A 24170-nucleotide genomic window follows, 5' to 3' on the forward strand; every position below is an offset into this window, starting at 1 on the left:
CCATAGAGGGCCCACCTCCCTCATTCCACCTGGGCCTCTCCCTAGCTTCTCCTGTTAGCTCCTTCTGCTCCTGACCCCACCTCCTTGCTCTTGGTGCCCCCATTGTCTCTCGCCACCTCCTTGTCCCACCACCTCCAGGCCGCATCCCACCTTCCCTCTTGGCTACTGTAATTGTAAATAGTGACTTTGGAAAATGTTAGCGGTGTAACAGTCCAGGAAACTGTTTTTTGTTGTTGTATTGATGTGAAATGAGATTCTATTTTTGTCAAAGTATATTTTAATAATAATGACTCAATTGGCCAAAAAAGAAAGAAAGAAAAAGAAAAGGCAAATCTGTTACTGGCCTTAAAGTGGAGGTAGAGAGGAAGATCAGAGTAGAAAGTTCATTCAAGGAGATAATAACAGGTAACTTCCCAAACCCAGAGAAAGAGATCAATATTCAAGTATAAGAAAGTCTCAGAACGCCAAGCAGATTTAACCCTGATAAGACCATCTGAAGATATTTAATAATCAGACTTCCAAATGTCAAAGATAAAGAAAGCATCCTAAAAGCAGCAAGATACAAGAAAAAGGTAACACAAAAAGGAGCTCTAATACATCCGGCAGATTTCTCAGTGGAAACCTTCCAGGCCAAGAGAGAATGGCATTACATATTTAAAGTGCTGAAGGAAAAACTTTTATTCTAGAATATTACATTCAGTGAAAATATCCTTCGAACATGGAGAAATAAAGACTTTCCAGACAAACAAAATCTTAGAGATTTTATCAACACCAGACTTGTCCTATAGGAAATGTCAAAGGGAGTTCTTCAATCTGAAAAAGAAAGGACGTTAACAAGCAATAAGAAATCATCTGAAGGGGCCAGGCATGGTGGCTCAGGTCTGTAATCCCAGCACTTTGGGAGGCCGAGTCAGGTGGATCATGAGGTCAGGTGTTCAAGACCAGCCTGTCCAACATAGTGAAACTCCATCTCTACTAAAAATACAAAAATTAGCTGGGCATGGTGATGTGCACCTGTAGTTCCAGCTACTCGGGAGGCTGAGGCAGGGGAATCGCTTAAACCAGGGAGGCTCCTATAAAGATGCACATAGATAAAAATAAAGGGATGGAAAAAGATACTTCATGCAAATGAAATTCCATGCAAATTGAAAAGGACAGAAGTAGCTATACTTATATAGATAAAGTAAAGTTCAAGATAAAAGTGATAAAAAGAGACAAAGAAGGTCATTATATAATAATTAGGAATTGATTCAGCCAGAGGATGTACCAATTATAAATATACCTACACCCATCCCTGGAGAACTGAAATATATAAAGCAAATATTATGAGAGCTAAAGAGAGAGATAGACCCCAATGCAATGGAATAATAGTTGGAGACTTTAACATTCCACTTTCAGCATTGAGCAGATCATCCAGAAAGAAAATCAACAAAGAAACATCAGACTTAATCTGGACTATAGACCAAATGGATCTAACAGATATTTACAGGATAACTCATCAAATGCCAAAGAAGACATATTCTTTTCCTCAGAACAGGGATTATTCTCAAAGATACACCATGTGTTAGACCACAAAACAAGTCATAAACATTTCCAAAAAAATGAAAATTATATTAAGTATCTTATCTGACAAAAAAGAAATAAAATTAAAAATAATGAGAGGGCCGGGCGCAGTGGCTCAAGCCTGTAATCCCAGCACTTTGGGAGGCTGAGGCGGGTGAATCACGAGGTCAAGAGATCAAGACCATCTTGGTCAACATGGTGAAACTCCGTCTCTACTTAAAAAAAAAAAATACAAAAAATTAACTGGGCATGGTGGCATGTGCCTGTAATCCCAGCTACTGAGGAGGTTGAGGCAGGAGAATTGCCTGAACCCAGGAAGTGGAGGTTGTGGTGAGCCGAGATCACACCATTGCACTCCAGCTTGGGTAACAAGAGCAAAACTCCGTCTCAAAAAAAAATTAAAATAAAAATAAATAAATAAATAACAAGAGGAACTTTGAAAACTGTACAAACACATGGAAATTAAACATATGGCTGGGCACGGTGGCTCACGCCTGTAATCCCAGCACTTTGGGAGGCCAAGGCGGGTGGATCACGAAGTCAAGAGATCGAGACCATCCTGGTCAACATGGTGAAACCCCGTCTCTACTAAAAATACAAAAAATTAGCTGGGCACGGTGGTGCGTGCCTGTAATCCCAGCTACCCAGGAGGCTGAGGCAGGAGAATTGCCTGAACCCAGAAGGCGGAGGTTGTGGTGAGCCGAGATGGCGCCATTGCACTCCAGCCTGGGTAACAAGAGCGAAACTCTGTCTCAAAAAAACAAAAAAAAAAACAATATGACCTGTATGACCAATGGGCCATTGAAGAAATTAAGAAGGAACATTAAAAATTCCTTGAAACATGAAAATGGAAACACACGCCAAAACGTGGATATGGCAAAAGCAGTAATAAGAGAAAAGTTTATGGCAGTAAGCGCCTACATCACAAAAGTGGAAAAACCTCAAATAGACAACCTAAGGATGGATCTTAAAGAACTAGAAAAGTAAGAGCAACCAAACCTAAAATTTGTAGAAAAAGAAATAATAAGGAACAGAGCAGAAATAAATTGAAATTTAAAAATACAAAAGATAAAATGAAATGTGGGTTTTCTAAAAAAAAATAAACAAAAGCAACAAACATTTAACCAGACTGAGAAAAAAGAGAGAAGACCCAAATAAATAAAATCAGAGATGAAAAAGGAGACATTACGACCAGTATTCAGAAATACAGGTACAACAGAAATTCAAAAGATCCTTAGAGACTATGGACAACCATATGCCAATAAATTGGAAAGCCTAGAGGACTGGATAAATTCCTAGATACATACAAGCTACCAAATTCAACCATGAAGAAACTCAAAACCTGAATAGACCAACACCAAATAAAAAGATTGGAAACCATAATAAAAAGCCTCACATTAAATAAAAGCCTAGGACCCAGTGGCTTCTCTGCTGGATTCTACTAAACATTTAAAGAATTAATATCAATCCCACTCAAACTATTCCAAAAAATAAATAAATAAAGAGGAGGAGAGAATTCTGCCAAAATGTACGCTACAAGGCCAGTATTGCCCTGATATCAAAACCAGACAAAGACTATATTAAAAAAAAGGAAACTACAGGCCAATATCTCTGATGAACGTCGATGTAAAAATTCTCAACACAATCATAGCAACCCAAATTCAACAACACATTAAAAAAAATTATTCATCATGACCAAGTGGGATTCATCCAGGAATAAAGAATGGTTCACCATATGTAAATTGATTAAGGTGATACATTATATTAACAGAATGAAGAACAAAAACCATAGGATGTCAGGTGATACTGAAAATCATTTAATAAAATTTAATATCCCTTTACAATAAAAATTCTCAAAAAACTGAGTCTAGAGGGAACGTAACTTAACACAATAAAAGGCATATACGACAGACCCACAGCTAGTATACTGTACAGTGAAAAACCAGAAGCCTTTCCTCTAGGATCTGGAAAATGACAAGAACGTCCGCTTTCACCACTGTTATTCAACATAATACTGGAAGTCTCTAGTCAGGACTTCCAGTTTTGGAATATCAGAGAAAGAAATTAAAGGCACCCAAATTGGAGAAGAAGTCAAATTATCCTTATTTGCAGATGATATAATTTCATATTTGGAAAAATCTAAAGACTCCACAAAAAAAACTATTAGAACTGATAAATAAATTCAGTAAAGTTGTAGGACACAAAACTAACATACAAAAATCAGTACCATTTCTATGTGTCAATAGTGAACACTCGGAAAAAGAAATCAAGAAATTAACCCCTTTACAATAGCAGCAAATATAACAAAATGCCTAGAAATAAACTTAACCAAAGAAGTAAAAGGATCTCTATAATGAAAACTATAAAACATTGATGCAAGAAAGTGAAGAGGAAACATACACAAAAAAATGAAATGACATTTTGTGTTCATAGATTAGGATAATCAATATTATTAAAATGTCTACACTACCCAAAGCAATCTACAGATTCAAAGCAATCTACAGATTCAATGCAATCCCCATCAAAATATCAGTGATATTCTTCATAGAAATAGGAAAAATAATTCTAGAATCATATGGAACCACAAAAGACCCAGAAGAGCAAAAGCCACCCTGAACCAAAAAAAAAAACAAATAAATAAAACTGGAAGAATCACGTTGCCTGACTTCAAATTATACTACTGAGCTATAGTAACCAAAACAGAATTAGACTGGCATAGAAATACACATATAAACCAATGTAACAGAATAGAGAATGCAAAAATAAATCCTCGCATCCATAGTGAACTCATTTTCAACGAAAGTGCCATGAACGTACATTGAGGAAAGAACAGTTCAGTTTAGCTCTGATTTTGGCTATTTCTTGTTTTCTGCTAGGTTTGGGGTTTGTTTGCTCTTGTTTTTCTAGTTTCTCTAGGTCTCTAGGTGTAATATTAGGCAGTCAATTTGAGATCTTTTAAAGTTTTTGATGTGGGTATTTAGCACTATAAACTTTCCTCTTATTACTGCTTTCAGGCTGAGTACAATGACTCATGCCTGTTATCCCAGCACTTTCAGAGTCTGAAGCGGGAGGATATCTTGAGTTCAGGAGTTCAAGACCAGCCTGGACAACACAGTGAGAACTTGTCTCTAAAAAAAAAAAGTTAGCTGAGCATGGTGGCACATGCCTGTAGTCCCAACTACTCAGGAGAATTACTTGAGCTGGGGAGGTTGAGGCTGCAGTGAGCTATGATCACACCATTGTACAGAGGGAGACCCTGCCATAAACAATCAAAATACTGCTTTAACTGTGTCCCAGAGATTCTAGCATGTTGTATCTTTGTTCTCATTTCTTTCAAATACTTTTTTGATTTCTGCCTTACTTTCACTGTTTACCCAGAAGTCATTCAGAGCAGGTTGTTTAATTTCCATGTAATTGTATAGTTTTAAGCAATCTTCTTTGTATTGCTTTCTATTTTTATTGCACTGTGGTCTGAGAGTATGGCTGGTGTAATTTCTGTTTTTTTTTAAATTTGTTGAGAATTGTTATATGCTGGATTGTGTGGTTGATTTCAGAGTATGGGCCATGTATAGTTGAGAAGAAGGTGCATTCTGTTGTTTTGGATAGGAGAGTTCTGTGGATGTCTGCTAGGTCCATCTGGTCAAATGTTGAGTTCAGGTCCCAAATATCTTTGTTAATTTTCTATCTCAATAATCTGTCTAATATTGTCAGGGGGGTGTTAAAGTCTCCCACTACTATCATTGGTTATCTAAGTCTCCTTATAGGTCTCTAAGAACTTGTATTATGAATCTGGGTGCTCCTGTTTTGGGTGCACATATAGTTAGGACAGTTAAGTCTCCTTGTTGAGTTTAACACTTATGTAATGCCCTCCTTTTTTTTTTTTCTATCACTATTGGCTTAAACCTCTGCCTCCTGGGTTCAAGCAATTCTCCTGCCTCAGCCTCCTGAGTAGCTGGGATTATAGGTGTGTGCCACCACACCTGGCTAATTTTTGTATTTTTAATAGAAATGGTGTTTCGCCATGTTAGCCTGGCTTGTCTCGAACTCCTGACCTTGTGATCCACTCACCTTGGCCTCCCAAAGTGTTGGGATTACAGGTGGGAGCCCACCACACCTGGCTGTTCATTCCTTTTCTTCTTTTTTTCTCTGATTTACATAATTTGGAGTACCAGTCTTTAAGCTCTGAGATTCTTTCCCCATTCGGTCTTTGCTGTTAATACTTGCAATTGCATTATGAAATTCTTGTAGTAAGTTTTTCAGGTCTATCATATAAATTTGGTTTTTTCTTAAAATGACTGTTTTGTCTTTTGGCTCCTCTATTGTTTTGTTGTGTTCCTTAGATTCCTTGGATTGGGTTTTGACTTTCTCCTGAATCTCAATGATCTTCATTCCTATCTATATTCTGGAATCTATGTCTGACATTTCAGCCGCTGCAGACCTAGACATGCTAGGACACCAGTGTGGTCATGTGGAGGTTAGAAGACACTCTGGCTTCTTGAGTTGCCAGAGTTCTTGTGCTGGTTCTTTTTAATCTGTGTGGGCTCATGTCCCTTTAATATTTGATGTTGCTGTCCTTTGGGAGGAGTTGTTTGCTTTTATCTTCTTTGAGGCCCTTGGGGGTTTGATTGTGGTATAAGGTGGGTTCAGCCAACTAGATCCAATTCTAGAAGATTTCAGAAGACTGAGGCTCAGCTCAGCACTCCTGGGCTGTGTGCTCTAGCTCTGGGGGACTGGTACCAGGTCCCTGACTTTGTCTCTGGCCCATTCAGATTAGAAACCTCTGGCACTGGATGGCCAAGGTGTTTCCAGTTTGCTGGCCACAAACACTCCACTGGGGGCTGCCGGGCAAAGCGCTCCACTGGGGCAGTGTCATCAGGGTCCATTTTGGAAAAATCTAAAGACTCCATTCCCCATACTGGGGCAGTGTCAGCAGGGTCCATGCTCACTTGTGTACACCAGCAGCTGCAGCAGCTGTTGCCCCTCCCCTCTTCTCAGGATTCTTTCCACCTCAGTGATGCAGCCGGTGATCACACTGAGCCTTCAGCAGACAAACAAGGCTAACCTCGTCCCTGGATTCCATTCTGACCTGCCTGGTTCTAATTCTTTGGGCTCTGGATAAAATGAGATTTTAATATGTAGAGCTTGATTGACCTGGATCTGAGTTTCTTTCTATGTTGACACTACTACTTATTTCCTGTGTCACCATAAGCAAGTTACCTAACCTCTCTGAGCCTGTCTTCTTGAATGAAGGCTAGAAGTAATAAGACCAACTCTGAGAAGGCTGTGTCAGGTACAGCACCCAGCACGTCCCTGGTGCCTGGTGGGCCTGTGCAGATGTTATTTCCCTTGCTTTTTCCCTTACCCCCATCTCTTTCAAGCTCACAAGATGGAGAAAGGGGAAGGCATTTCTGGAATGAGGTCCCAGTCAGCTCCTGCACCATTGCTCTGTCCCAAACCTGAGTCTTAGGCTGTCTGTTCCCCCTTCCCCTGTCACAGGGGGCTGCCCCATAGGGCTGAGAGAGAGGGAAGTGGACTTCAGACTGCAGATGTCCAGGGCTCAGAGAAGGCTGCAGAGCTAATCCTGGGACTGCTGGCAAGACCAGGCCAGGGCCTCAGAAGTGGCTTTTAAGAGGCCCTCTCCTGCCTGCCAGCAGCCTGTGGCTTGGCTTGAATTTCCTAGGCCCCCAACTAAGGAACAGCTATGTGGCTTCCCCTCTCCTCCCTCTATGTTCCCTTCTCTCTTTTGCAGACATGAGTCAAAGAGACAGTCAAGCAGGGCTAGCCAAGGGTCTGGACAGATTCCAGAAGGCTCCAGCCACTCCACCTGGGTCTTTCTGAAGCCATGGGAGCTCAGACACCTGGGGTTTCTTGGGCCTTTCAACTGTAGACATATTCCTGCTGCTCTTCATTTGGCCAGAAACCTTGGGCCCATCTTTGATGTTTGGCTTGGCGTCCACCCCTTGGTTCCCTGGCTGGCCAGGCTTCCTGGGACACCTTCTACCCAGTGTGGTGGGGCGGGACCTGCCTTGGGGTGGGGGCCTCCTGGTTTGGCACTACCCCCACCCATAAGCCTTCCCAGCGTCCTCTTCCACCAGGTCCCTAAATGCCCCCACTTCCAACTGCCTCCCAGAGCAATGACCTCTGACTTTCTGTGTCCCTATCAATATCACCATGCCCACCCCAGGGAGAGGAGTGTATGTGTGTGTGTGTACTTGTAAGTGTGTGTGCTCACTATTATTTCCTGAATACTTGTTTGATTTTATCCTTAAATATCTTGGGTTTTGTTTTTTTTTTTGATAAATAAGGAAATGAGAGCCAGAGAGGGTTGGAAATTTGACTTGTTAGCAGGAAGAGGAAATGGTAAAGCTAGGGTTTAAACCCAGTTGTGATGATTCTGAGTCCAAGCTTTTTTTTCATCCCACCACATGGCGTGGAAAGACCTGCCACACACTTGCCCAGGAACACTCTGGAATCGAATGATTCACCTCCCTGATAGGAGCAGCCCATGACCGGAAACTCAGGCCACTTCAGCAGGACACGCTTGGCCCAGAGCGACAGTGAGGAGAGGATGATTTGGCTAGTGCAGGAGACCCCCACACTAGTTCCTCTTGGTGAGGGGTCTCCAGGGTGAAGCATGAATCTGCCCCAGCTGGGCCTCCAGTCTCCCTCACAGTACAACTTCCTTTCGATGCTGGGAAGGGAACAGATGGGTGCTGCATGAGCATATATGAGCCTAAAGCACGAGCCAGCTATTTCTTCTGGTGTCCACCAAAGAAATGAAGATCTGAGCCATGCTGCAAGGAAAATCTGTCCTTATGAGTTTACTGAGGGACCGTAGGGGGAATTCTACCAGGTGTCTCATAAGATACCTTTTTTTTTTTTTTTTTTTTTGAGACAAGGTCTCTCTCTGTCACCCAGGCTGGAGTGCAGTGGTGTGATCTCAGGTCTCTGGGCCTTGACCTACTGGATTCAAACAATCTACCCATCTCAGCCTCCTGAGTAGCTGGGACTACAGGTGCACACCATCATGAAGGCTAATTTTTGTTTTTTTTGTAGAGATGGGGTTTCAACATATCACCCAGGATGGTCTTGAACTTTTGAGCTCAGGCATCCTGCCCACCTCGGCCTCCCACAGTTCTGGGGTGACAGGCCTGAGCACCTGGCAGTAACATACTTTCAAGGGGAATTTAGACTCTGCACAGTGCCAACCTTGTGATGATAAACTAGCCCCAGACAGAGGGTGCACCCATGGAGCAGTGGGTGGCCCCTTACTCCCAGCAAGTCCTTCTCTAATGGTGGGATTCCAGGACGGGGGATAGGGGCCTTCTGGGACCTCAGTCTCACACCACCGGGTCCCGGGGTTCCCTGTTGTCTCTTACCAATCTAGGTTTCCAGCGTGGTGCAGTGAAGGAGCATGTGACAGGGAATGAGACCCAGTCCTCAGCCACACTCTGCAATGGGACCATGGGCAAGTGTCTTAAACCCACTCCAGGCCCGTTTCCTCATCTGTCAGCTGAGGCTACTGGACAAATGACCAGATGAAGTTCCAGAGCCCTCGAGGACTCCATCTGGGCTGGAGATGGCTCAAGCCCCTGTCCAGGAAGCAGAATTGCCTCTAGCACAGGTTACATCTGGCCTGAGGCCACTGGCTTGTGGTTCAGGACTGGTTAGCAGATCTGCTTCCAAGGATGGTGTCATCACCTCATTTTATAGGTGAGAAAAACACGATTGTAGCCCAAGGGTGCTGTGTAGCCTTCCCTGTCCCTCTGGCTCCTACTACCTCCACCCTCTGTCTGTCCCTGTGCTCTGAAGCTCCCATGTTCTGGCCTTGTACTACTCAGGCCTGCTCTCCTCCGAGTCCGCAGGCTCAGGGCTCTGCAGGCATCTTCATCACCTCCCAGGAGCCCCAGCCCACAAACAACCGCCCATTTCCTTTTCCTCTGTTTCAACACTGCATGTTTTGGCCTGAAATAGTCATGGGCCCAATGGACATTTAGCACCAGCTGGCTGACATTGGACAGGTCACTTGAGCCCTGAGCCTTGGCCTGGACATGTATGAAACCGGGACTGCAATAATCACAGCGATTGGAGCCGCTGTCTTGCACTGGGTGCTTACTGAGACAGGCTGGACACCACGTCCTCACCACGAGCCCATGAAATGCGAGCCATCTCTCTCCCATGATGAGCTTGAGACTGCGCCCACCTGGCAGAGGTGTGGGACTGCTCACAAGGGCCTGGTGTACAGTAGGTGCTCAATAAATGAGGACAACTGTGTTAAACTTGGTGGAACCCCAGGGGGAGTGGCTCAGCATCGGGTGGTTTAAAAACCCTCTGCCAGGTCAGGGCTGGCCTGGAATTGAAGGACGGCAGCAGAGGAGGGTGTTGGTGGGCCCTGCAGAGGGCAGCTGGAGGCAGGCAAGGCTGGGGAGGTGGGTGGTATAGGTACCCTGCACCTACTGCATTAGCCCCATTTTTAAATATTAAAATCTTGTTACATAAAATCAGCCATTTGTGAGTGTTACTTAGTATATTCATGCTGCTGTGCAACCTCTATTTAATTCCCAAACATTTCACCACCCAAAAAGGAAACCCCAGAGACATTAAGCAGTCACAATCCATTCTCCCCTCCCCCAGCCCCTGGCCATTGCTAAATGCATCTTTTGTCTCTCGATTTACCTGTTCTGGGTGTTTCATTCACATGGAATCACACACTACATGTCTTCTCTCTTCTGGCCTCTCTCATGTGGTGCGTTTTCAAGGTTGCTCCTTGAGCACAGGACAGTACTTCACTCCTTTTTAAGGCTGAATGACACCCCATTGTATAGACGGACTGCATCTTGCTTGTCCATTCATCCTTGATGGGCATTTAGCCATTTCAATCACTGGCCCCTTTGAGAAGTGAAAGCCATTGAAAGCCTGGAGTGGGTCCCGCTATCATTACTCAGCCCTTGGGAGTAGGCATGGCCCCATCCTGAGTCCTCTTCCCATAAAGTGTCCTCTCCTGGTAGCTGCTGTGGCCGCCATGGTGTTCACTGGAGAGGCTGCTGGACAGGGGCTGTGGAGAGCACTTCCGAGTTGCTTTGCTTTTATTCAGATCTCATGGACTAAAACAGGGAGAAGAGGATAGGAAGAGAAAGGGAAGCTGAAGGGAGAGGAAAGGGGTGAGGCTGAGCTCTCACAAAAGCTTCTGGAAGCTCCTGGGTAGTGACTGGAGTCCAATCAGGGCACAAAGCCTAGTTGTGCTCAGGTCTTATTGAAGCCCACCTGAGCTTCATCAACTGGACAGGGCTTGGCTTGTACAGATGGGGAAACTGAATCCCAGGGAACAGCAGGAGCTTGCCCAAACTGCGGCCGAGTGCATGATCAACCTTGGACATGTTGGTGCTCAGTGCAGGTTTGTTCTGCCTGCCTGACAACAGCACAGAGTGTGATGTAGGCTTGGAGGGGTCACCCAGCCTCCCCAGTGGGCCCAGTCCACAGCTGGGGAAGTGCACAAGTGTTAGCTCCTCCCATGAAATGGGTGAGCAAGCCAGCAAGGGATCTGGAACCCTGGGTTCCAGCCACCACCCGCTGCTCCTGCAAATATCCTCTGCCCTCTTAGCCTCCCTCGCCTCACCTATAACTACTTGTGTTCCCTGATAAGTGGCTGTAGGGCCCAAATATGACCATACCTGCAAAAGGGGTTGGTAGGTTGTAAAGTCAAACTACTAACTTTTTTGGCTCATGATAGCCCAGGCAGGCAAGGTCCAGCAGTCTTCTTTCCCTAGAAGAAGGATTGCTGTGTCAAAAAGGGGTGTTTGACTTACCCCCGTCTGGGCCTGTCTTCAGGCCCCTTTGGTCAGCAACACACCAGCCCCCAGCCCCAGGGAAAGGACTGCACCTGATCAGCATTAATCTGCCCCTGTCTCACCACACTCATGCTCAGTTAAGTCCATCCCGGGCCAGTAGCTCTGTCCCCATAAAATGAACGCATTACATACGAATGTTCATTGCAGCACAGTTTACAATAGCAAAGACCTGGAACCAATGCAAATGCCCATCGATATTATGTAGCCATCAAAAACGATGAGTTCGTGTCCTTTGTAGGGACATGGATGAACCTGGAAACCATCATTCTCAGCAAACTGACACAAGAACAGAAAATCAAACACCGCATGTTCTCACTCATAGGCAGGTGTTGAACAATGAGAACACATGGATACAGGGAGGGGAGCACTACACACTGGGGTCTGTTGGGGGGAAATAGGGGAGGGACAGTGGGGGGTGGGGAGTTGGGGAGAGATAGCACGGGGAGAAATACCAGATATAGGTGATGGGGAGGAAGGCAGCAAATCACACTGCCATCTTTGTACCTATGCAACAATCTTGCATGTTCTTCACATGTACCCCAAAACCTAAAATGCAATTTAAAAAAATGAACGCATTATTCTTCCCTATTCCCTCTCACCCAGAGCTGTGCCTTCCCATCAGGCTGGGTGCTGAGCCATTGACTGGGCCTCCCATCCTCAGCCAGCAGAGGCTGCTCCCGGTCTCAGCCACCCCCAGGTCATGAGTGAGAGGTCCAGGGTCCACATGCCTGGACCACAGCCCTAGGCCCTTGTGTGGAATGTCAGTGATAGGGCCCTCCCTCACTCCCTTCCTTGCACACATGGTTTTTTGTACTCCGGAATGTTGTGCACTGTTTTAGGCACATGGAGAAATAAAAGTCCCTGCCCTCCTGGAGCTTACATTCTAGTGAGGGGAGACAAATATGAAATTTACACAGGAAGGAAATTGTACAGAATGTTAGAAGGTGATAAGTACTATTTACAGACAAAGAGAAACGGCACTGCAGTAAGGGGGTCAAGAGTGCGGCGGCGGGGGAGGGGAAGCAGCAGCAGTGCCATCTGGAAGAGGAAGATCTGGACAGGTGTTCCTGAGAGGGCAACAGCTGAGGCAGCCACTAAACGTCCCCTACCAGAGGACTGACGTTTTTAGAGTGCTGGTGTCGGGCACTAGTTTTCACTTTTTCCAGGGTCAGGAAGACACAGGGTTATGGGTGAAGCTATTCTGGGTGATGCTGGGAGGTGTCCTTCTGCCCCATGGGCTGTCCTGCTGGAGCTCAGGGAGGCTGTGTGGCCTAAAAGGGGACTGCAGTCAAAGACTGGGGCAAAGTGAAGTCACGGTCTGATCCAAGCATGGGAGCTTTGTCTATAAAGGCAAGCCAGTGGACCAACTGAAACTGGTCTTGGCTGGGCATGCTGACCTTGCCAGGCAGTGATGCTGTGAAGGATTCCTGGGGAGCTATGAGCCACCTCTGGGGAAGGGGGCATGAGTTTCATGGAGGAGCCTAGGACATGTGAGCTGTCAGAGACATGGATTTCTTCTCCCAGCTCTCTCTGTCACCTGCCTGCCCTCTCTACACACACACTTTACACTATACTGCACACACTCACATAGCTCACACACCCACCCACCCACACAAAAACACACCACCACACACTCGACTTGGAAAGACCCACCAAGCACACTCTCCCACACCTAAGCACACACCCCACATCCACACACACAACACACCAAGACTCATGCACACTCACACATACCACAAACACTAGACACACACAACACAGCTATCCATTATACCCTCAACTGGACGCACACACACGCTCACGCACGTGCGCACACACACACACACACACACACTCTCTCTATTGTGAAGCATGGGCCTGCAGCGTCTAGACAGGCTCTTCCAAACCCTCTGTCTCTTCATGGAGCTGGGTGGGTTCCAATTTCCTGAGCTGATTCTTTGGGGTGTGAGTGTCCTTTATCTCTGTCCCAGGGCAGGAGGACAGAAAGGTCAGAATTTCTAAGTCTTTCATAAAATGTCCACCTTGGAAAGGAAGTTTTTTCTTAACTATACAGAGCTTATATAGAAAAAGAAAAAGACCCTCCGAAATAAATCTTAGAAACTGGGTTTCAGTCCTAGCCCAACTGGTTGCCAGTTAATGCCACTGCATAAGCTGCTTTACCCATTCAAAGCCTCCGTTTTTCTTCATCGCAAATGGGAATAGAAAACTGCTTTTTTCAAACTTCTCCAGGTGAGTAAAACTATGTGCGATTACTTTGTAACCTAAAAAAAAGAACTCTTAAAATAGATTATCTATAAACTGTATATGCCTCGTTGTGTGAGCCAGGCAGGCAACTTGGAAGGCGGAGGCAGGAATGGGGGGCATGTCTTCTCCTCTGTTGTGTTCCTCCCCCACTTCCTGCAGGTCAGGGCATCCCACGCTCCATAGGATGTGAAGTGACCAAGCAGGGACCCTGCTGCCTCCAGGGGAGGGCTTAATGGAGTCACACAGGAAGTAAGATGCTGCTTACAGGGGCCAGCTCTTATTATCTGGGGAAGTGATTCTTACCAGGAACTGCCCTCCCTTGAACTGTCCAGGGATGAGAAGATGCAGCCAGTGAGGGGGAGAACAGCAATGCAGGACAGAGAGCCTGCCTTGAAGAGAGGCAGAGAGCTGCAGAGTCATCCAGCTCTGCCCTGCCATGCTCAGTGCTAACATCAGCATTTTGCAGAGGGCACTGGAAGGAAATCTGTACTGGGTGAGAACTTCTCTGAGCAAGGCAGAGCTGCTCTGGACAATCTCAGGGCTGGGAGTCCTATGCAAGAAGGGGCCTAGCCCTCTCTGGCCACTATGAAACCATGCAGTGAGCACTTAAAGGCTCTTTAAAGATGGAGACTCTGCAATTATCAAAATACTAGCTCTAGAGGGTGCAGGTTGACAGCATTCTGGAGCTTGGCAGTAGCCCTGAGGCTTTGGGGACCTGAACCTCATCTTTATGGTCTAAAATGGCTGACAGTGTGTCTGCATCCACGCAGCAGGATACTGTGGAGCAACCCACAATCTCTGTCATGGGGCAAGGAAAGGAGCCCCTACACTGGTCATTCTGTTTTTCACTCCCTGGCCCCCAGTACTTCTCTGCCTTTCTCTCTGCCTTGTGCCTTGGGAGGCTCACTCCTGCAGCCTGAGTCTCTCTGACTCTTTGCCTCTGGTTTTTGATTAACCAATGGGCGGCACCATGGGACTCTGGATGGTGGAAGGAGAGAAGATGATTCTACCCTGCATCTGCAGCTGCATGATCTCCCAGGTTGCTGTTCCCTTGGGTGACTCTATCATGGCTCCAGCTCTTATAAAGTCCAGCACATTTCCTCTCCTAACCCTTTCAGCCTAGGGGTGCTAAAGTCTTCCCATGGTTGCTAGTTTCTGGGAGCCTCTCCATTCCCCATCTAGCCACTTAACCTGCCACCTGTCTCAGTATTGCTTTATAGTATCTTTATGGAAGCCATCTGGAGTGATTCTGTTTCTGCAGAGACCCAGATGGGTGCATTATGTACACAGGGGAAATTATGTACACACATCTGGCTCAGATGGAATAGTTCTGACTCTTGGAGTCTATGTTCTGAATCATCATCCTCAACCTTTCCCCTTCTCTCTGAAATTCTACTCTCTACAACTGTTTTTCCTCTAGATGTGCCGGGCATCACCAAAGCCTTGGCCTGAGCATACAGTTGCAATTTAACATCTTCCACCAAATGCAAAAGGACTGTCTCAGTGACTGAATGAATTTGCTGAGAGTGGAGGACCTGAAGGGACAAGGCTGCCTTTCTGACCATCAATCAAAAGCTTAGGAGCCAGGTGGCTAGGTGCAGTGTCTCACACCTGTAATCCTAGCACTTTGAGAGACAAAGGCAGGTGACTGCTTGAGATTAGCTGTTCAAGACCAGCCTGCTCACTATGATGAAACCCCATCTCTAAAAAAGAAAGAAGAAAAAAAGGAAAGAAAGAGAGAGGGAGGGAAGGAGAAAGAAAGAGAGAGAAAGAAAAGAAAGAAGAAGGAAGGGAAGGAAGGAAAAAAAGAAAAAGAAAATTAGCTGGGCATGGTGGCATGCACCTGTAGTCCTAGCTACTCAGGAGGTGAAACGATGTGGATAGCTTGAGCCCAGGAGGTCAAGGCTGCAGTGAGCCAAGATCGCATTACTGCACTCCAGCCTGGGCAACAGAGCAAGATCCTGTCTCAAAACAAAGAAACAAGAGAAACAAAACAACTTAGGGACCTTAGAGCCATCTGTTGATATTCCTCATGTAGGAATCATATGATCCCTCATGTAGGACTCATGCAGGTGAACAGCCTCTCTGGCAGACAGGCAGCCAATCACTGCGTGCGTACTTCCAGTGATGAGAGCTCAGTACATCTTGAAGCAGTTCATTCTATTACTAAATGCTTTGCTCTAATTATACATTACAGTCAAAATCTATATTCCTCTAATTTCTACTCATAGGACACAGTTGTGAACTTCATACAAGTCTGCCTCTTCTTCCACACAACAGTCCTTCAAAGACTCAGTGACTGTGTCCTCCTGGGTCATGTTTTTCTCCAGGCATCTCATGTCTAGCCCCCTCTCCATGTGGCTTCCAGGTGGCCTCCTTTCCTTCTTCCCTTCTAATCTTGGTAGAAACCCACTACAGCAGGGTAGGCCCCCAAATTCTGACCAAAGACTCTCCCTGGCCTGTTAGGAATGGGGCTGCACAGCAGGAGGTGAGTAGCAGGCAAGCAAGGGGAGCTTCATCTGTGTTTACAGCCGCTCCCCATCCCTCGCATCACCGCCTGAGCTCCGCCTCCTGTCAGATCAGTGGCAGCATTAGATTCTCACCGAGCAGGAACCCTACTGTGAACTGCACATTCGAGGGATCTGGGTTGCCGGCTCCTTACGATGGGGCTCTAACTGATGCCTAACGATCTGAGGTGGAACAGTTTCATCCCAAAACCACCCCTAAGACCCACTTGATCATGGCGTATTATCTTTTTGATTCATTGTTAGATTCGGCTTGGTAGTATTTCGTTGAAAATTGTTTCATCTATGTTCATTAGGAGCACTGGCCTACAGTTTTCCTTTTTTGTGTATCCTTGCCTGGTTTGAGTATCAGGGTAGTGCTGGCCTTATAGACTGAGTTAGGAGGAATTCTCTCCTCTCCAGTTTTTGGGAGTAGCTTGAGAAGAAATGGTATTTGTTCTTTTTTGTTGTTGCTTGTTTTCTTTTTTGGCACTTGTAGCACATTGCCAAGAGAATATAAGAATACATTTCGATAAAAGAAAAATGGGCAAACAAATAGACACATTATGAGAATCTCTGAGGTTCTATTAAGATGTGGGAACTTTTTAACCTCTCAATCATCAGGGAAATGGATATTACAACCACAACAAAGCCACAGGTCATCAGATGGGCAAACATTAGAAAGTTTTGCAATCCTAAATGTTGGGGAAGATGCTGACCATCAGAAGCACTGGGAAAAGCCCTTTACGAAGCTCTCAAGCAGCATCCACTAATGACAAAGATCCCAGTGAGCAGTGACTCCAATCCCAGCAAAGAAATGCTCAGGCTCAATTCAAATGAGAGGCAAGCACATTCACAGCAGAGCCAGCTGTGATGGTGCACAGTAAAGACAGCAAATGGCCACCTGCAGCAGGGTGGGTAAGGGTGGTGCATTTTTGGGATCCGTAGGACTTTGCAGGCACAGGCCGCTTATAAATCCAGTAATCACCTGGGGTCTGAGTGGTTTTCCTTCACAGAGGCATCCTTCTCTTGGTACTGAAACCCTGAGCCTTTTTGTCCATAGAACCATCTTCTTAGGACTGAGACATCATGGTGGAGACTGGAGATCCCACCAAGGGGTCTAGAGGTGGGAGTAGTTCTGTGAAGTGAGGGAATAACTGAGTGTCTGGCAAGAAGTGGAAGACATATGGGCTTTGAGCCCACGAGGCCTGGGGCTGGGGCTGGGAGTGATCCTGGGCCTGGGCCTGGGGCTGGGGCTGGGAGTGAGCCTAGGCCTGGGCCTGGGGCTGGGGCTGGGAATGAGCCTAGGCTTGGCATCCGGCCAGGGCTTACCAAGTGACCCGGGCCTGGGAGTCTGCCTGGGCCTGGGATCTGGGTAGGGCTGGGGATTGGGCCTGTGATTGGGCCTGGGGTCTGTACTGGGGCTGGGGATTGCGCCTGAGAGTGGACCTGGGATCTGGGCTGGGATTGAACCAGGGCCCAGATCCAGGGCAGCTGGGATGCCCTTCTGGGCTCCGCACCCTGGGCCACACCAGACCTCGTCGAGGCTGCAGATCGTGGGTTCTGCCACTGGGAGGATTCCCGAGGGTCCCAGCTGAGGGGAGGAGGCAGCGGCTGCAGGGATAGTGGGGGCAGCGAGGGCTCCGCGGCCTCTCCACCCCACCCCGGGGACTCGCAAGGGCTGCCGCTGGAGCCGCCGCTCCGAAGCTAGTTTGGCAGGACGATTCTTCAACCACGCCTGCAGTTGGTGCTCCCAGAGGTCGAGGTTCTCCGCCAGCTTCTGTCGCTTGTCTTGGTTCAGGTACTGCTCCTCCCTGAGTAAGTTTCTAGCGCTTCCTGCTGCCTGCGAGTGTAGACCCTGCGTTCCTACACCTGTCTCCTTGGAGGGTCCGGGGACAGGGGAGGGCCTTGGGAATGACTAGGGTCTTGCATCGGAGTCCTGCTCTGTTCCCAAACGCGAGTCGTTTGTTCTTCCTTCTAAGTTTGGTAGAACTCAGCAGAAAGGCCATCGGGAGCAGGACCTCTTGTTGTTGGAAGACTTTTTATTATCGATTCAAACTCACTCTTCATTGTTGTTCTGTTCAGGTTTTCTGTTTCTTCCAGGTTTAATCATGGTAGGCTGTATACGTCCAGGAATTGATTCCTTTCCTCTAGGTTTTCCCATTGATTCGCGAACAGCTGTTCACCAGAGCCTCTCATGACCCTTTGTATTTCTTTGGTAACAGCTGTGATGTCTCCTTTTTCATTTCCGATTTTACTGGTTTGGGTCTCCTTTCTTTTCTTCTTGGTTAGTCTCACAGTGGTTTACCCATTTGGTTTGTCTTTGCAAGAAACCACCTTTTTATCTTGTTGATCCTTGGTGTTTCTTTTTTGTCTTGATCTCATTCATTTCTGCTCTGACGCTTACCATTTTCTTCTAATTTGGGGTTGCTTTGTTCCTGTTTTTTGAGCTGCTTGAAGTGCGTCATTCGGTTGTTTATGTGAAATCCTTCCACTTATCTGGTGTAGGCGTTGATTGCCATAGACTTTCCTCATGGTGCTGTTCTGCTGTGTCCCATCAGTTTTTCTTGCTTCCATTTTTATTTGTTCAAAGAAATTTTGAAATTTCCATCTTAATTTTTTCATTCACCCAGTGGTCATTCAGGAACATGTTTAATGTCTGTGTATTTGTACAGTTTCATTCCACTGTGGTCTAAGAAGATACTTGATATGATTTTAATTTCTTTAAGTTTGTTGAGCCCCATTTTGTGCCCTAACACGGAGAATGCTCCATTAATGAGAAGAGTGTGTATTCTGCAGCTGCTGGATGGAATGTTCTGGAAATATTTATTAGATCCATTTGGTCTAAAGTGCAGTTTAAATCCAATGTTTCTTTGTTGATTTATGTCTAGATGATCTGCCCAGTGCTGAGAGTGGGATACTAAAGTCCTCAACTGTTACCGTTTTGCAGTCAATTTCTCCCTTTAGATTTAATGATATTTGTTGTGTATGTCTGGAGCCTCTGGTGTTAATTGCATATATATATATATGGAGAGAGAGAGAGAGAGAATTGTTTTATTCTATTGCCGAATTAAACCCTTTATCATTATATGACCTACTTTGTCTCTTTTTAGAGTTTCTGATTTAAAGTTTGTTTTCTCTGGTATAAGTGTAGCTACTCCTGATTACTCTTGATTTCTGTTCATGTGGTATTACCTTTTTCTATCTCTTTACATTCAGTCGCTAAGTGTCTTGACAAGTGAAGTGAGTTTCTTATAGCCAGAATATCGTTGGGTCATGCTTTATCCATTACACCAGTCTGTATCTTTTAGGTGGGTAATTTCACCCATTGACAGTCAAGGTTAGAGTTAATAGGTGAGGACTTATTTCTGTCATTTTGTCCATTGTTTTCTGGTTGTTTTGTACACTCTTTATTCTTTTTTTCTCTCGTCACTTATTGGTGCAGTTTGGTGGTTTTCTTGAGTGGTAACATTTGAATCCTTTCTCTTTCTCATTTGTGTCTGCTCTATCACAGAGTGTTATACTTCTGTGTGTTTTCATCATGGCAGACATTGTTCTTTTGCTTCACTATGTAGGATTCCCTTCAGCATTTTTTTGTAGGGCCAGTTACAGGGCAATGAATGTTTTCAATTTTTGCTTTTCTGGTAAAGACTTCTTCTTCTTCATTTTGTTTCAAAGAAATAGGGTCTCACTCTGTCACCCAGGCTAGAGTACAGTGGCATGATCATAGCTCACTGCAGCCTTGAACTCCTGGACTCAAATGGTTCCCCCACCTCAGCCTCCTGAGTCTCTGGAATTGCAAATGTGAGCCACTGAGCCAGGCACCTTCATTTTTGAATGATAGTTTGCTGAATGTAGTATTCTGGGCTGGCAGATGTTTTTGTTTTTGTTGTTGTTGTTTTTGGCATTCTATTTTCTCCTAGCCTGTAATGTTTCTGCTGAGAAATCCACTGTCAGTCTGAAGGAGATTCCTTCATAAAGGACTTGGTGCTTTCCTTTTGCTGTTATTTGAATTTCTCTCTGTCTTTCAGCAGTTTGACTATAATGTACCTTGGAGAAGACCTTTTCGGATTCTAATCTATTTGGGGATCTTTGAGCATCATATATCTGGATCTAGATCTCTGGCAAGACTTGAGAATTTTTCAGTTAGTATTTTATTAAATAGGTTTTCTACATCTTTGCTCATTTCTTCTCTGTCTGGAATTCCCCAAATTTTAGAATTTGGTCACTTATGTGTCCCATCTGTAATGGAGGTTTGCTTCATGTATTTATTTATGTGGTCTGAGTTATTTTAAAAGACCTGTCCTGAAGTTCAGAAATTCTTTCTTTGGCTTGATCTACTTATTGGTTGGGTGAAACTGATATGTCAAAGGGCTTATGCGTGCTTCAGATTGCCTCCCCTAAGATAAACAGCTGTATGTGTTTACCTTTTCTATCAAAGTCTGCTCTTGGCCAGGTGTGATGGCTCAGGCCTGTAATCCCAGCACTTTGGGAAGCCAAGGCAGGTGGATCACCTGAGGTCAGGAGTTCAAGACCAGCCTGGCCAACATAGGGAAATTCTGTCTCTACTAAAAATACAAAAAAATTAGCTGGGCATGGTGACAGGTGTCTATAATTCCAGCTACTTGGGAGGCTGAGGCAGGAGAATTGCTTAAATCTGGGAGGAGGAGGTTTCAGTGAGCTAAGAATGGACCACTACATTCCAGGCTGGACAACAGAGCAAGACTCTGTCTCAGAAAAAAAAACTTCAGTTCTTGTTCCGTGCATGTTTTTTCAGTAGACTTTTGGCTTTTTTTCATTTTTGAACTCCAGATATTTATGAGGTCATCCCTTTTCCTGAGATCTGAGTTACAAGTATTTGTCCAGTTTGCATTTTCTTTTGATTTTTCTTATGGTGCTTTATGCCATGTAGATTTTTTTTTAATTTGTGTAGCCAAATGTATTAATCAATTTATTTTATGATTTTTGGATAGAGTCACAGTTAGAGGGTCTCCAGTCACCCCACTCACTTCCAGGTTAGAATGGAATTCTTTCACATATTCTTCCAATACTTTTATGTTTTCTAACCAACTTTCACGAGGTATAATTTCCATATAACAAAAGGCATCTATTTAAAGGATTCAACTTGATGAGGCTGACACATGTACATCCTTATGAAATCATATGATTTTTCTTTAAATCTTAAATCACAGTGCATTTTGGAATTTATACCACTGTCTACTTTGAGGAAAGAACTAAATTTTATTCTTTTTATTTTTTGAGACGGACTTTTGCTCTTGTCACAGGCTGGAGTGCAATGGCATGTTCTCAGCTCACTGTAACCTGAGCCTTTTGGGTGATTCTTCTGACTCAGCCTCCCATGTAGCTGGGATTACAAGGGCCCAGCACCACATCTGTCTTAATTTTTATATTTTTAATAGAGATGGGGTTTCACCGTGTTGGCCCGGCTGGTCTCAAACTTCTGACTTCACGTGATCCACCCACCGTGGCCTCCCAAAATGATGGGATTACGGGTGTGAGTCATGGTGTCGGGCCAATTTTATTCTTTTAGTTTTCAGGTGATTGGCCAGGTGTCTGAACACCCTGCATTGAGATGCTTCCTTTGTCCCATTCTCTATTCCCATATGGATTTCTGTCACTTCTGGACTTGCTCTTCTATTACATGTATCTGTCTGTCCACACACACATTTACTGCACTGTTTTAATAATTGAGGCTTCATAACCGAATTGCCTTTACTAAATGATACCAGCTTCAAAACCAATTAGAGCAGAAAGCGTGGCCCCTGATTAGGTATTTGAGAGCAAGATAGATGTTCTCAGTGCTCAAGCTGGAGAGTTTCTTTCCCTGTGTCAGGCCGTCCCTTAACTCTTAGAGAAAGGTACCCCCCCCCATTTTATAAATACAGAAAGTGAGGTGAAGTCAAGGAAGGTCAGTCACCAGCTGTGGTGACTATGCCAGCTCTGAATTTGCAGGATTTAGGAACACCCAGCCTCATATGCCCATCATGTGGATAAGAACACTGGGCCGAGATAGAGACATGTGGAAGAGACAAATCTGACCATGCATTATCACTCAACCACTCACTCATTCACCACTTCGCCCCAGCACAGACTGACCGTGTGCTGAGGCCAAGCCCTGCACTGGGGCACAGAGGGGCTGCCCCTTCCCCTGGGATCTCACAGTGGGCCAGAGGGAAAGGTGAGGAAGCACCGAGGGACAGGAGGATGTAACTGTGGTGGAAGTAGAGGGAGGAACGGGCTGTGGGAGCCCAGAGCGGGGCCTCTTGGTCCTGGCCTGGGCCCCCTTCCAATGTTGAAAGTAGGGCCTGTGCCCAGGACTTTGCAGCAGGAGGGTTATTTGATAAAGTGAATCCTGGGAGCAGAGTGAGGGTCTGGGAAAGTGAAGGAGAGAGAAGCTAAGCGTATACTGTAGAGATGACCACACTGAGGGCAACTGAGGCTTAACCCAGTGTGATCTCTAGGATACATCTAGAAAGTGAATTGTGGCTGGGTGCTGGGCGTGCTGGCTCACACCTGTAATCCCAGCACTTTGGGAAGCTGAGGCAGGCAGTTCACCTGAGGTCAGGAGTTTGAGACCTAACCAATATGGTGAAACCCTGTCTCTCCTAAAACTACAAAAATTAACCAGGCGTGGCAGCAGGCGCTTGTAATCCCAGCTGCTCAGGAGGTTGAGGTGGGAGAATCGCTTGAACCCAGGAGGTGGAGGTGGCAGTGAGCTGAGATCAGGCTATTGCACTCCAGCCTGGGTGATAGAATGAGACACGTCTTAAACCTAAAAATAATAATAATAAAAAATTTTGCATCAGCTTGTGCATCTCTGTCTCTCAGTGAAAAGGGGAAAAGCATTTAACCCCACGTTCCTGTCTCCACTAGCTGAGGGCTGCACCGTGGGAACCGGGCAGGAGTCCTCCAGGGATGTGTGGATCGGGGGATAGCCAGCATGTGTGGACTGTTTGCCAGAGCTGTGGCTGCAATCTGCAGCCAGGTGAGAACAGATGAGGCTGGGACAAGAGGTCCCAGTCTGGTTCCCAGGTATGGGACTTGATGGCCACCTAGCTGGCCAGGATGGGAAATGCAGCAGGGACCAGGGCAGTGAGGGAGGCTATGGGTCCCCGCCCCACAGAAGAGGCAAACCTGAGCCAGGGCAGCCCTCTCCCCTGAAGTTCCTGCTTCAGCTGCTTCAGAGACAGACCCCGAGCCTCCACCAGCAACCCAGCCACAAGGGAGGCCTGCCTGTCCCCGTGTGATGGGCTTTCATGGAGCTGGGCCCTAAGGAGGTCACAGCCATGGAGTGCAAGAATTCCTCTCGGCTGCTGAGACCCAGGACTACCTGCCTTTTCTGTCCCCTCCCCTGGGCCATCCGTCCCCCTCCCCCTCTGCAGGCTCACCCCTTTGCTCCCTGCTTTCTCTTTCTCGGCCTCTCTCTGCCCGCCTCTTTGTCCTTCCTTTCTCTGTCTCTCTCTGTGACCCTGTCACAGAGTTGTTGACAACTCTTTCCCTTCCTCTCCTGGGCTGTTTCTCTGTGCTTCTCTGCAGCCCCTCTGCCTGCCTCAGTCCTCCCATCTCTCTGGTTTCCTCTGTCCTGTTTCTCTCTGTCTTCCCTCGGTGCCTGGATCACTGTCCGTCTCCCTCCCTCCAGCTCCCTTGGTTCTCACCATAGGTCCTTCTGTCTCTGTCTCTTCCATCTCTCCTTCTCTCCCCCTGGGCCCAAATCAACTTCTCTCCGTGAGTCCATCCTTCCATTTCCACTGCTGTCTTCCTTCACCACCACCTTCTCTCCCTCTCCCTTCTCTCTCTCTCTGTTTCAAACCCTCGCTCTGCCCTCATCTTTCTTTTTCTCTCTCTGTTCTTCCCCTCCCTCTCTCATCCCTTCTCTCTGCCTGTCCCCTCGTCGGACTGACCTCACCCCTATGTTCTCTCCTCCTCTCCAGTCCCGAACCTCAGGTGATCTGCCCGCCTTGGCCTCCAAAGCGCTTGGATTACAGGCATG

At 46.1% G+C, this 24170-nt stretch overlaps 1 pseudogene; it reads right to left on the minus strand.

The window, feature by feature from the left end:
* Positions 1–6333: 6333 nt before the first annotated feature.
* Positions 6334–18091, minus strand: LOC100414654 (tetrapeptide repeat homeobox protein 2-like; annotated as a pseudogene).
* Positions 18092–24170: the final 6079 nt, after the last annotated feature.

The sequence above is a fragment of the Callithrix jacchus genome, chromosome 12 (assembly GCF_049354715.1).
Source record: "Callithrix jacchus isolate 240 chromosome 12, calJac240_pri, whole genome shotgun sequence".
Taxonomy (NCBI): Eukaryota; Metazoa; Chordata; class Mammalia; order Primates; family Cebidae; genus Callithrix; species Callithrix jacchus.